The sequence below is a fragment of the Orcinus orca genome, chromosome 3 (assembly GCF_937001465.1).
Source record: "Orcinus orca chromosome 3, mOrcOrc1.1, whole genome shotgun sequence".
Taxonomy (NCBI): domain Eukaryota; kingdom Metazoa; phylum Chordata; class Mammalia; order Artiodactyla; family Delphinidae; genus Orcinus; species Orcinus orca.
In genome coordinates, this window is record NC_064561.1 from 39,033,339 (window position 1) to 39,047,856 (window position 14,518).

Here is a 14,518-nt window from a genome sequence, read left to right on the forward strand (position 1 = left end):
GATTGGAATTGAAATTCAGCTTCACCCTTCCTGACAGCCCCTGCCCCCTTCTATCTGTAAGACGAAGGAGAATGACGTGGAGATATCGTAAGTGTCTGGAAAGTAAAAAGATCTTATGATTCAAGAGAGAAGACAAGTGTAGTTATAGCTAAGGACAAAATTGTCAGAATTGCCAGTTGTTCCTTAATAGGCACACAAAGAAGCAGACAGATGCGGAGAAAACAGCCATGAATCTCTTACTTGTTAGCATGAGGGAACACGACAAGCGGATATGACTAGAAAGTTCCGAGCCATTAAAATGCTACTTTTAAGTAATGAATGTGCTTTTTGTAAAATGATTCCATTTATTTTCTGTTTACTTATTTATTTTTATATTCTGATGGTGAATAAAAATATAACTCTTCTTTGCAATAATATTTTGGGCTTTCTCAGTTGACTGGGTATCCTGTTCCCACGCTTACCAGGGCTGTGTTATTTTTCCCTTACCATGAAGGTAAGGACTTCCCCACAGGACTGCCCCACCATGAAGCAATTTCATTTCTGGTTTTGCACAATGGGCCCTTTCCCTTTATAGGAAAGTCAGTGTCTTGCCAAGCTCAGGAAATGTCCCTGTGATCTGACCACGGGGGACTCTGCAAGGGCACTAAACTGCATTATGCCCATTCAGGGGTTGGATACTCTTGCTTCTGTCACCTTCTAACCTGGAATCAACTCTACTGGTTTCCAAAGCATCATGAAACAAATTTCCCACCTGATAGAGCCATGGGCAGCCCATCCCATAGGTCCAACTCCAGTGTTTATGGAGGGTTTGCCATCTGTCTGGCCAATGGCTAGGCCCTGGGGTTGAGGAGTTCCAAAACACTTTGGGTTTGCCACCCCGAAACAGTGCCCACTCCTGGCAAAGCCTATAAGACTGGGATGAAAAGTTAACTTCAATACCACGAAATGTGAAAATATTCAGTGTACATGGTGTATATGGTGCCCTGGGGTAAAAATGAAGAAGGATCAGTATAACCTGGAGTCACCCAGGAAGACTCGACAGAGAAGGGGAGGTGCCCACTTTGGGCTCAAAGGATGGCCAGGGCCTGCCAGTTCCTCGGAACTGGCAGGCCCTGGCCACGAAAAGAACAAGTGGTGGGATCAGAGAGAATGGTGTCCATTCTCTGCTATCTTCAAAAGCCAAGTGCACACATCTGGCTTCCTTGCAATGGCAAGGTAATTATAATAGGGATGTTTGTTTACATTCCTTATTTTAAGTGTCACCTGGACCCCTTATTGCACTCTACTCCTGGCCTGGAGGGATAGTGTAAAATTTCTATCATTCTAATCCAACATTTGAAACATATCATCTTGTGTTAGTAAACCCACACTTGATAGCACATGGGTGGTTAGTAACAAGTATGCATTCTTCTAAGGGCCTTTCATCTAGAGATACCAAAATGCTTACTGGGCACTTAATGAACAACAGTAAACAAGAAAAACATAATCGCATTTCATAAGCACAGAGACCTGGGGACATTTCCCAAAACTTCTGGCAAGCCTGGGGCACCGCTCAGGTGCCCTGGCTCCACCAATGCCCAGTGCTTTCCTAACACAGCCTCTTAGCAGTTGATTAATTTCAGTTACATGTAAGCAATGCAGAGTTTTTCTCTTTGAAAAATATTCTCCAGGACAGTCCTTTCTACTGGGAAACTAGCCACTACAAATGCATCAAATGTCCTAGCAAAAGAGCTCAGGACGGGGCACCGGGAGCCTGGGCCCTGGGCCTACCCAGCCCTGCTATGTGACCATGTAACCTTCGGCAGGTCACTGGACACAATCAGTTCTCACTCCCAACTGCCTTCTTCCCTGATGTCCCTCCTCAGCTCAAAGGTTGGGAAGCTAAGTAATCACTTTTCCAGTTGCTCTTGCTGCCCAGCAAGGTCATGAGACCCAGTTCTGGCTCATGAGATGTAAGAAAATTCTTCTGGGGGTTTTTCTGTTAAAAGACAGAGCTATGGCTTACATCACCCTTCCCCTCCTTCTTCCTCTCTTCAGCAGATGAAATTTAAGAAGTCTCAGAGGATGCCTTGCACCCAGGATAGAAGCCATCATGCTAAGACAGGAAAGATAAAAAGACTCTGGGACCCTAGTGATATCATCAAGGAACTGAACCAACCCCTGTGAGTACCTACCCCAGCCGTCTTGTTGTGTTAGAAAAGCAGACCCATATTTGTGTTTTTTTAATTGTGGTAAAATACACACAACATAAAATTTACCATTTTAACCATTTTTAGGTGTAGAGCTCAGTGATATTAAGTACAGCCACATTGTTGTACAACCACCACCACCATCCATCTCCAGAACTTACTCTTCTTCCCAGACTCTGTACCCATTAAACAACGACTCTCTGTTTTTAAAATAGAAAATGAATAAACTGAAAATTGAATAAAGACATCCTCCTAAACATTCAGATCCTCATCTATGAGAGGCTGTTGGCCAAGTCAGAAAAAGGAGCCAGGCCAGCACAGGAAGGGACTGACATCAGAAAATCTGGTTCTGCCCCTTACAGCTGGTGCGACCTTGGGGAAGGCCTGGAGTACTTGATTTCCAACGATGCCAGATTGGGTCCTGGTGATACCCTACCTGCCTGCAGAGAGGTAGCCACGGTCAGGAAGCCTGCTGCAAGGGCAACCTGAGTGTCAGGAGGATTCACATGTGTTGGTGTGTGTGTGTTGAGGGGTGGTCTGGGCAAGTAGCTCCCATAGGACAGACACCTTTGCTGTTCCTTCATTCACTCCACAAACATTGTTCATCACTCTGCCCCTGGCACCATCCTCTACTTTCTGGATACAGGAGTGAAAAAGACCTTGCCCCCACGTGGTTTCCAAAGGCTTAAGCTTTAAATTCTAAGCACTGGAGGCCACTTCCTGAGTGTTAAGAGCACTATGAAATGAGATCACCGGTTTAATGTGATTGGCACAATTCCTGGTCCATAGTAAGTACCCAGAAAATGGTAGCTATTTCCACTGACTAGCTCTGTGATTTTGAGCAACCCAAGCCCCCAGTTTCCTCATGTGTAAAATGGGATAATAACAGTCCCTATCTAACAGGGTAGTTGTGAGGATTAAATGAAATAACACTTAGAAAATGCTTAGAAAAATACCTGATCCAGGGCTTCCCTGGTGGCGCAGTGGTTAAGAATCCACCTGCCAGTGCAGGGGACACAGGTTCCAGCCCTGGTCCTGGAAGATCCCACATGCCGTGAAGCAACTAAGCCCGTGCGCCACAACTACTGAGCCTGCGCTCTAGAGCCCGCGAGCCACAGCTACTGAAGCCCGTGCGCCTAGAGCCCGTGCTCTGCAACAAGAGAAGCCACGAAAATGAGAAGCATGCACACCATGCACACCGCAAGGAAGAGTAGCCCCTGCTCGCCGCAACTAGAAAGAGCCTGAGCACAGCAACGAAAACCCTACAGAGCCAAAAATAAAAACAAATAAATAAATTAGTTTTTTAAAAATACCTGATCCATGGAAGTACTCAATAAAAGCTTGGTGTTAATATTCTTACCATACTACTTATCACCTGGAAGAAGCATAACTCTAGACCCTGTGCTTTTGGAGGGTGGGGAGATGGAGGAATCATTGTTAGGAGGCCCCAATGCCTCTAAGAACTAGGTTGGGATGGAGGCAGTATTAATCAGCCAAGGGGGAAGAAAGAGACAGCTCAGTCCCTTGAGATTAAAAAGCCTCTGCAGTGTAGAATCCCTTTCTTATAAATAAAATTGCCCAAGATGCAATGAACCCAGTCTTGCCTTCGGGGATTGTACAGTCTAGAGAGAGAGAAAAAGGGGACAAACATGGTGGAATATATTAAAATATAGCCTGGCTGGCATAAGAGTACGTGCACCCTAAATATTTCTTTTTATAAAGGTTTCCAGCTCCTAGGAAGAGGCTGTCATTCCCTCTCACCTTCCTGGATGCAATAATTTGGCTTAAATCTTCCAATTCACCTTACCTATAAATCAGGTCTTAATCATCTCTTTCCATTTCATTTCAGTACGGCCCCTCTTCCAGGACAGAATCTGTGAGCAAAATATATTTGGACAAGATTACTCCAGAGGCTCATATTATACCAAGGAAATGAATTCCCTCTCTCAAGCTCATAAAATGCAAAAATAAAATCAGCATTCGGGCCAAAGCGGGAGGAGACCAGGTACGCATACTGAAAAGCCTCCTTCTGCAGGAAGCAGAATTGATTTGCACTTTCCTCCACACAGGCCTGGATCCCGGGGCCTGCAGTCGTGCTCATCCTCTCACCTGGTGGGGGCCCGTGCAGGATGGGCCGCAGGGCTCTGCAGCTTCTTGCTAATCTCCCATCTCCTTTCATAAGGAGCACAAACCGGCTCTCCACTGCCCCTCACTCGAGCCCACCTGGCGTCTTCCCTGGCTGCTTGCTAACCTGAGCGAGGGGAGCTCCAGGGAACTGAGCATTCTGCCCATGGCCCTGGAGTTTGAGGGAGAGGGAAAGTCAGGGGGATAAATCTTAGACAAACCACAGTGTCCAGTCAGCTCTGCCCTTCCTACACCCAGCACTCAAACAGGTGGGATGGAGTTAAGATGGCAGCAGGCAGTGCCTGGACGTAGTAGCGCAGAGTGGTAGGGGTGGGGTGCATCTGGCCCTGGGCTCAAGTCCCCACACCCTACTAACCAGTGATGTGCCCCTAGGCAATTCCTTAACCTCTTTCTGCCTCAGTGTCCTCACCTCTAAAACAAGTATGCTGGCAGTGCCATCACCTCCCAGGGATGCTGTGAGGGCTACCTGAGACCAGGCTCGGAGCACCCAGCACCCAGCAAGTATACAACAAATGTTAGTTGCTTTTGCTGTTTTTCTGAAGTCAGGCCCAAAAGAAGCAGTCCTAATGCCACCTCATCTTCCCTCGCCATGGAAATGAGGGCAGGTTTGGGACATGTACACAAGCCTTTCCATTCTAACTCATAAATCTATGTCCTCCCACCCACCAGCCCTCTCCTGGGTACACTGCCAGTACACAGCAGTGACATTGCCCCCAAATTACAGCACCCAGAGCAACACTGCATTTCAGCAAACCATTGCATGGGTTTCCACTCAACCTTGTGGAACATTCTCCAGCAGTGGCTTGCCCTTTTCTCTGAAATCCCCCTTTTTTGCACTTTTGGGGTCCTTAGAGGCTAACCAGACCAGTGGTTCTCTAACTTGTTTGAGCCAGGATCCCTTTGTTCAAATGGAAATCTTAAATGAATTTCCAACATACAAGGGGACTGGGGAGGATGGGTACCAAAGGGGCTTTAATTGTGTCTACAATGTTCTAATTCCTTACCGGAAGGATATATTAGTAGATTTCCTGCATAATTAAAAATTAATTTTTTATAAAGTCCTACATGTAAAGCAAACAAAAGCAGAACTGCTCTGACTGAAGTTTCCCACCCACTCAGTCCCACCTCCCTATTCACCATTGAGAGCCCTGGGGTGGCACCTCAACATCCCTAAAGTCTGCAGGACACAGTTTGAGAACCTCTAGGTGTGTGTGTGTGTGTGTGTGTGTGTGTGTGTGTGTGTGTGTGTGTGTGTGTGTGTGTGTGTGTGTGTGTGTGTGTTACACGGGCCTCTCACTGTTGTGGCCTCTTCCATTGCAGAACACAGGCTCCGGACGCGCAGGCTCAGCGGCCATGGCTCACGGGCCCAGCTGCTCCGCAGCATGTGGGATCTTCCCGGACCGGGGCACGAACCCGTGTCCCCTACATCGGCAGGCAGACTCTCAACCACTGCGCCACCAGGGAAGCCCAGAACCTCTAGTTTTATAGGTAAGGAAACTGAAAGCCAGAGAATGTTGCTGCCTTACCCAAGCACTCAGAGCCTGATTAATGCCAGAGCTGACGCTTGAATTTGGGTCTCCTGACTCCCATTTTGGCAGTTCCTGTTATATTAAGTTATAATTTCCAGAAGACTGGTGTTAAAATGACCAGCCTATTGCCAGAGAAGGGCTGCACATTAAAACCTAGGAGCTCCACAAGCACTTTAGTACTAATCAGTTTCTCAAAATAGTCACTGCGCTCATTGGAACATGGTGTTCAGGACCCAAAGAGGATCCTCTGCTTCACTCCTTGGGTGAGTGGAAAACAAATGGCAAGGGCATGCACCCTATCAGAAAAGAAAAGTCAGAATTTAGGCTGCCACAGTACTGCTACTAGCCTAGAGTACCTTACCGCTAATAAGAAAAAAAGTGTCCTTTCCCCTGGGCAGGCATGGCCCCATGCCAGGTTGCTGGCTTACCAAGTGGAGAACAGGCTAGATTTCAGCCCTTATTTGCCCCCTAGACCAGGGACCCTTGTGCAGGACACAGCCTGCCCAACCATACATGGCAGCCCTTGTCATAGTGAGAGTACTTGGAGTAGAGGAAATTGAAGGAGAGGGAGAGCTTTCACTCATTCATTCATTCAGCCAATAATTGCTAGGTGTTTACTGTGCCAGGTACATAGGTGCAGGAGAGAGTACATGAGCAAGGTGGGCAGGTCAACTAAAAAGTGGCTTGAGCCACTAAAAAGTGGCTTGAGCAATAACAAACAATTAGGGCAACCTAAGAAAAAGCCTGGAGGTAAGTTGTGGTGGGATGTAACTCAGTAATTCAATGATGTCATCAAGAACTCTGACTCCTCTCAACTCTCTTCTCCACTAGCTCCAGTGTGCTGGCTTTTGTCCTCATGTGTGCCCCTCGAGATGGCTTCTGCAGCCCCCAACATCATGTCCTCATAGTACCATGGCTGAAGATCAGAAAGGCCATTCTCCTCTAAGTTTTTTTTTTTAATCAGAGAAGACATCTTTCCCAGAGTCCTCCGGCAGATGTGCACATGCCCTACCTAAAAGAGAGTCTGGGAAAGCAAAAACCTGGCATTTTCACCCTCTAAAGTGAGAGGCAGGCTCTGATAGCAGGAAAGTAGCTGAGAGTGGGAAATAGTTATTCATGAGGCAACCAGCAGTGCCTGCCACTGGAGCAAAAGGGAGGGACACAGAACCTAGATTTGAAGGTGGGCATCTGTGATAGGCAAAATAATGCCTCCCCCAAGATGTCCATGCCCTAGTCCTTAGCACCTGTGGCTACGATGAGATTATCCCAAATTATCCAGGTGGAACAAGTGTAATCACATGAGCCCTTAAAAGTCAAAAAGATGGCACTAGAGGGAGAAGTCACAGACTTTTGAAGAATGAGAAGGGTTTGACCTGCCATTGCTGGCTTAAATATGGAGGGGTCACATTTCCAGGAAATGGGAACCTCACTGCTACAACCACAAGGAACTAAATTCTGCCAAAAACCTGAAAGAGTTTGTAAGCAGATTGTTCCCCAGAGCTTCCACAAAGGAATGCAGCCCTGCCCTTGTGAGACACTAAGCAGAGAACCCAGCCAAAGCTACCTAGACCTGTGACCTTCAGATCTGCAAGATAATAAATGGGTATTACTGCAAGCAGCTAAATATAGGCCATTTGTTGCAGCAAACTAAAACAAGATCCCAAAGTACCCAGGCTGTGGCTTTAAGAATTAAGAGGAATTGCCAGGTGAAGCAACTAACATGAGCACAAGTCTGGAAGAGGGAAAGATATGTTTGGAAACCAGCAGAAAATTCATTTTAGCTGAAGCAAAGTAGGGGAGGAGGAGAAGGAAAGGAGAAAGATGAAAAATAAGGATAGGGAGATAAGTAGGAACTAAATTAAGTGGGTCCTCAAATATCAAGCTTGGGCTTCATCACGATGACAACAGAAAGTCATTGAAGGGTTTTAGGCAGAGAAGTGATGGGGTCAGATTTCTGTTTCTACCAGTTCACTCAAGTTGCTACATGGAGAACAGATTGGGTGGTGGCAAGAGAGAAGCCAAGAGGACCAGGTAAAGGTCACAGTAGTGGTCCAGGTGAGAGATTGTGACAGTTTGGACTGGGAAAATGCTGGTAAGGGATGGAGATGAGAGGACTACTTTGAAAGAAATGATGGAGAGAAGTGACAGGGCCTATGGGTTGGACATGAGTGCTAAGAGAGAAGAATCAAGGATGCAAGAATGAAGCCCATTCATTCATTCGCTCATCACGTCGTTATTAGTATCTTCCACAGTACACGGTCCAAGACTGAGCTAGACACAGAATGTTGCCTCAGCATAAACAAACAGTCCTTACTTACACGGAACTGAGAGGTTTCTGACTTGATCAATTTGGTCACTGTTGGTACCATTCACTGAGAGGGGAGGAGGAGGATGGGGAAGGTACAAAGATTAGGGAATAAAGATGATGAGTTCCACGTTCCATCTGTGGACATATATATGGGACAACCAATTGGAGCATCCAATAAACTTTGGATATATGGATCTGGAGCCTGTAAGTGAAATTTGGCTGGAGATAGGGAGCTGGGAATCACCAGCATGTAATAGAAGAAAATTAGCTTCAGTCGTTCAGAAAACAATGCCTATGAGGAGATGGGTTACGAATTGAGAAACGGGGATTTGTTTTCAAAGCTTTCACCTCCAGCTTTTTTGCCTTGGGACCAACCCTGAATGAGAGACTAACTGAAAGCTAGGACTGTCTTCTTTGTCAGTTTATGCTGGCTGAGCCCGGCGCCAAGAAGCCCAGGGGTGCTCAATAAACGTTAATTGAATGAAGGAATGACTCAAGAAGGCAAACAAATGAAACCCAGTGGGCAATTCTCTCTCAGATTCTTTGCTTTAAAATAGAGGAAATGTTTGCTCTCCACTTTTTTTTAAGTAGCTCCACTGCCCCAGAGTGCAGTCTCCCATGTATCTGAATGACTGAGTTTAATCCCAAATATTCGCTTAAATTAGTTGCTCACATTCAAAATGGAATCTCTCCTTAATGACTAACACTCCTTTCTTGGGAGAACTAAGACATAGGAAGTTCAGTGTTTCCAAGGAGGCAGACATTTGATTCCACCAGGCTGGGGTGGTTGTGGAGGAATGGGTGGTAAGGAAAAGGATAGGGTACCCACGTGTGCACTTGACTATTTTTCATCTCTGGAATTTATATATGATGTACAGAGAGAAATTAATCAAAGGTAACCATTTCACATCCCATAAGAAATCTTTGTCATTGGAATCCAGAAGTGTGTGCAGTGGATAGGAATATGCTGGTGTCAGACTATAGAGGTTTTAACCCACCCCGCCATTTGCTAGCTGTGTGAGCCAGGGCAAGTTACTTACCCACTCTATGCATCAATCCTCTCAGCTATAAATTGGAAGCAATAATAACGCCTTCTGCAAAGGGATGGGGTGAAGATAAAATGAGATAATGCATGTGAAGAGCTCAACGTTCTAAGTTCTCAATAAATGCTAACTAGTGTACTAGTTTGTTAGGGCTGATGTAACAAAGTACCACAAACCAGGTGGCTTAAACAGCAGAAATTTACTGCCTCACAGTTCTAGAGGCTCAAAGTCCAAGATGAAGCTGTCGGCAAGATTGATTTCTTCTAGGGGCTGCAAGGGAGACTCTGTTCCATGCCTCTCTCCTAGCATTTGGTGGTTTGCTGGCAATCTTTGGCGTTCCTTGACTTCTGCTACATCACCCCAATCTCTGCCTTAATCTCCACATGGTGTTCTCCCTGTGTTCCTGCCTGTGTCCAAATTTCTCCCTTTTGTAAGGACATATTGGATTAGGGGGACACCCGACTCCAGTATGACCTCACCTTAACTTAATTACATCTGCAGTGACCCTATTTCTAAATAAGGTGACATTCCTGAGAGTATTAGAACTTCAACCTGTGAACTGGAATGAGGGACAAAATGCAACCCATAACAGCTAGTATTACTACTGTTAACATTATTACTATGCTTAGTTCAGATTACCAAGTAAATACACCTATCTTTTTTTGAGTTTTTATTTTGAATTCATTTCAGACATAGAAAAAAATTGCAAAAATAGTATAAGAGTTGCCTTATAACTATGACCCACCTTCTCCTAATGTTAGCATCATCCATAATCTTAGTACAAGTATTTAAACCAGGAAATTAACGTTGATACAAGACTATTAACTAATCCATAGATGTTATGCAAATTTTGCTAATTGTCCCACCGATGTCCTTTTTCTGGCCCAGGATCTAAACCAGGATCCAACATGGCATATAATTTCATGTCCCCATCATCACCTCAAATCCAAATTCCTTGATCTTCCTTAATCATTCGTTATCAGTACATTTTTGAAGAGCAGCTATCAGTTATTTTGTAAAATGTCCCTCAGTTTGGGTTTGCCTGATATTTCCTCATGATTAAATGTGGATTCTTGGACTTCCCTGGCGGTCCAGTGGTTAAGACTCCACGCTTCCAATGCAGGGGGCATGGGTTCAATCCCTGCTTGGGGAACTAAGCTCCCACATGTTGTGGGGCATGGTCAAAAAAAAAAAATGTGGATTCTGCATTTTTGCCAAGGATCCCACGCAGTGATATTGTGCCTTCTCAGTGAATCACATCAGGTGGTCCTCAGAGTTAATGCACAGATCCTCAGGACTGGTGATGTTAACTTCGATCACCTGGTGTAGGTGGTGTCTCCCATGATTCTCCACTGTGAAGGTTCTGTTTTTCCCTTGAGAATTAATATAGCTATCTTGTGGAGAGATACTCTGAGGCTGTGTTAATATCCTCTTTCTCATCATACTTTCACCCACTAATTTTAGCATACAGTGATGACATCTGCCTGCAGCAACAGTTTTGCCTAATGGTGATTTTCTATTTCCATCATTCTTTATATATTAATTTGAATTCTACAACAAAGAAGGCTTTCCCTTCTTCCTATATTTTTTTAAATAAATTTGAGGTTATCAGAGGCCATTGAGTTAACTTCCCAGGATCCCTATAATCTGATTCTTGGGTCTACCCACTTCTGAGGTATTCAGTTGCGTGCCTGCATAAAGAAAAAAAATCTTTTATTTTGCATTTCGACCTCATGATTTCAGTTCCCATTAATAAAATCTTTGAGGGAAGAGTGTGCTAAATGCTTTGTAGGGTGAAGAGGATGTTTAAATTATTCAAGAGAACTGCTTTCATACAATTTGGATGTACCCATTTACACATAAAAATTAATGCTAATTAGATATAATTTTCATCTATTCATTAAAAGAAATCCCAAAGCATTCCAGAAATCCTTAGTTAGCCTAATATCATTCTAGGTACTTGAAAACAAAATTGCTTTTCTTAAAAAAAGAAAAATCATGACTTCGTCTTTTATGAAAACATTTATTAGCACCAATGGTGGGGCCTGCTGGCTCCTCTTTCCAAGTATCCACAACCTTTCCTTCTCCTAATCAATCAGGCATTCATTCAACAACCGCACACTGAGAACCTACCGTGTGCCAGCCTCTTCTCTAAGTGCTGGGACCAAAGTGGTGAATAAAAAGACCTGAACCCCTGCCCTACAGAGCTTCCAGTTTCATGGGGGAGATCAACTACAAACAAAATAACAAATCCTGTAAGTGGTGGCTGCTTCAAAGAAACATGAAGCCAAGAGGGAAGAGAGAATAACAGGGGCAAGGGAACCTCTATTCAGATGGTGTCAACGAATAGGATGACCTTTCAGATGAGGTAGAGGAGGTAAGACTTGACAGAGACGGAAAGAAGTGAGGGAGAAGCCCGGGGTAGGGGGATGGAGAACGTTCCAGGAAAAGGAGCAGCAAGTAAGTGCCCCAGGTCTCAGTTCTGTCTTAGGAGCCATGATTGGGCCGCATTTGCTAGTGGGAGTGGTTGTTGTGTGTCCATCCCCAAACTGGTCCATTTTTGCTATATATAAAACAGTCTTCTTCTGCTAAGTCTTAAGCTTTTTGTGCCTTCCAATTTACCCCCCACTTAATTTTTTTAACATGTAGTTTTGAATATCTTTCCTCATCTGGAAGAATACTTTATATAACTAGATAGATAGATAGACAGACAGATATTAATATATATATACACACACACAGAGAGAGGTCCTTTTTTTGTTGATTGACAACCGACAGCTTTTAAGCCTCGCCTCTCCCTCTTATCTCTGCCCCCCACGCACACCTGGGCACGCTGGTAAGAGAGGCTGAGTGCTCCCTCCTTTGGTACAACATTGGAACCAAATTTGAGTGAAGGTTCACAGTGCGCACGTGTGTGTGTGCGCGCACACACACACACACACACACACAGCCTTGAACTGTTCAATGTTACAGGCACTGACCACACGTGGCTACTGAGCACTTGGAATGTGGTGAGATATACTATACAAGCAAAATACACACTAGGCTTCAAATATGGTATGAAAGAATGTAAAATATCCCATTAATTTTAATGTTGATCATCTGTTGATATGATATTTTGTATATATTAAGTTAAAGTACTATTTAAATTCATTTCACCTGTTTCTTTTAACCTTTTTTAATGTGGTACTAGAAATTTTAAAATTACAAGCACAGCTCATATTTCTAGTTCATCTTCTCTTTTTGTTGGACAGCACTAATATATACTAAAGTGATAACAGTGGGTATATCTTAGTATTTTTTTTAAAAAATATCTTTCTTTCGACTTCTCTGTATTTTTCGAACATGTATTTAAAAATTAAAAGACACTTTCATGCAGTTGTTATCAGTGGGGTTAAAGGGGGCCGCTTAGGGGCTTGGAGGAGGAGTGATTACCCTGCTCAAAAAGTCCAGAAAGTAAAATATTTTCCAATTAGCCATAATCTAAAACTGAAGTCCATCCTCTGTCCACACAAGCTCTGTGAGGGACAGGCAGCCTCTCCATAAGCCTTGGAGGACATGACTTTCTAATGGTGATTCTAGAGTCTGCAAATGCATTGATGTGCCCTGGCCTATAAGCCCTGGGTCCTTAGAGGCAGAACCTGCTAGCGCTAATATCATAGGAAATGTGAGGCATGGCTGTCCCACTTCCCTGTGCGCATCCCTGGTGTGGCCATTTGTGCTTGATCCAGTCCATGGTCAACTCCATACAAGCCTTCAGTATTCAGATCCTTGTTCACAAACCACGAGAACCAAGCTTGGGATGCTGTCTAGGCACAGACCATCCTGCTTTGCAAGGTAATGTTTTGGAACAAACAGTGCAGACTTAATCATGCAAAAATGTTATTGTATTGAAGAGGTCAGACTTCAAAACATGCTTGCCTGGCCCAGCAACTGAATTATATTGCTACCAACTCTCACCCCAGCCACTTGTACTTAGACAGCCTGCTCTTTCTACCGGAATAATGGATAATAAGAGAAGACGGAGCAGGGGAAAAAAGTGTAACCAAGCAGGACCCTATGGGGCCTTCCCCCATATCCTCTGCTTTAGCTCCTCTCTGAAGTACTTAGATAACAGTATCTGATGCACATTTGAAATCGCTAGGTGGCATTTAGGGGGCTCAAAGAAGCTCTGGTCCTTTATGTCTCAGTGCAGAAAGAATTCAGTGAGAGGCAAAGTGATAGGTAAGAAGTGATTTATTAGAATAGGATGCTTTTGGGCTCCCCTGGTGATGCAGTGGTTAAGAATCCGCCTGCCAATGCAGGGGACACGGGTTCGAGCCCTGGTCCGGGGAGATCCCACATGCCGTGGAACAACTAAGCCCGTGTGCCACAACTACTTAAACCCGCACACCTAGAGCCCGTGCTCTGCAACAAGAGAAGCCACTGCAATGAGAAGCCTGCACACCGCAACGAAGAGTAGCCCCCACTTGCCACTAGAGAAAGCCCACGCGCAGCAATGAAAACCCAACTCAGCCAAAAAAATAGAATAGGACACCTTTTACAAGTGGGAGGGTGAGAGGGTGCCATGCCCTGAGAACTTAGTGGGCTACAGTTTTATAATCAAAGGAAAAGTAGGGAGAAGGCCACCTTCTTCCTCATTCTTGGGTAGATGTCACGCTTCCATCATCAGCTCCTCCTCCACGTCAGGCAGGGGAGTTTTCTTGTCCTTACATGGTCAAGCTGGGACTGTCATGGCACAATTGAAATAAGCAAAAAGGCAACAACATATGTTAAAAATAGCAAGTCATCTCAGGTTTTAGTATATTGTCACCTTTTCCTTATATTTTTTTTTTGGTGTGCGCAGAGGAGCATGTTCTAGGAATCGTTAACTTACTAGCTCACTGGGCAGGATGTGGGTCTCATGCCACCATTGTTTTATTCTTTTGGGGCATGTCTCATACTTCTGTTGCATGGTTTTGTTGCTAAGCAAGACTGCTTGGTTTTGTGGTTAAGCTTTCTTCAGTAATCATTAATTTACAGGGGTCTCCCATACTTTTTTCTTTAATTACAATCCCTTAGTGGGACTAACTATTTAATCACCTACTTTGTCCCTTTACTCTGTCCCTATCATATTCACTGAGTTGTTTTACAGATGTTAAAACCCCACCAAATGAAAGAAATTAACTACTTGATGACCATGTAGCCCCCAGACCTACTGGAGCCTAAGGATTGATAATGTTAACCCCTGTGACACCACCCTGTTACCTCACCATCAACTAGTCAGAGAATTGTGTACAAGCTGATCACATACCCTGGGACACC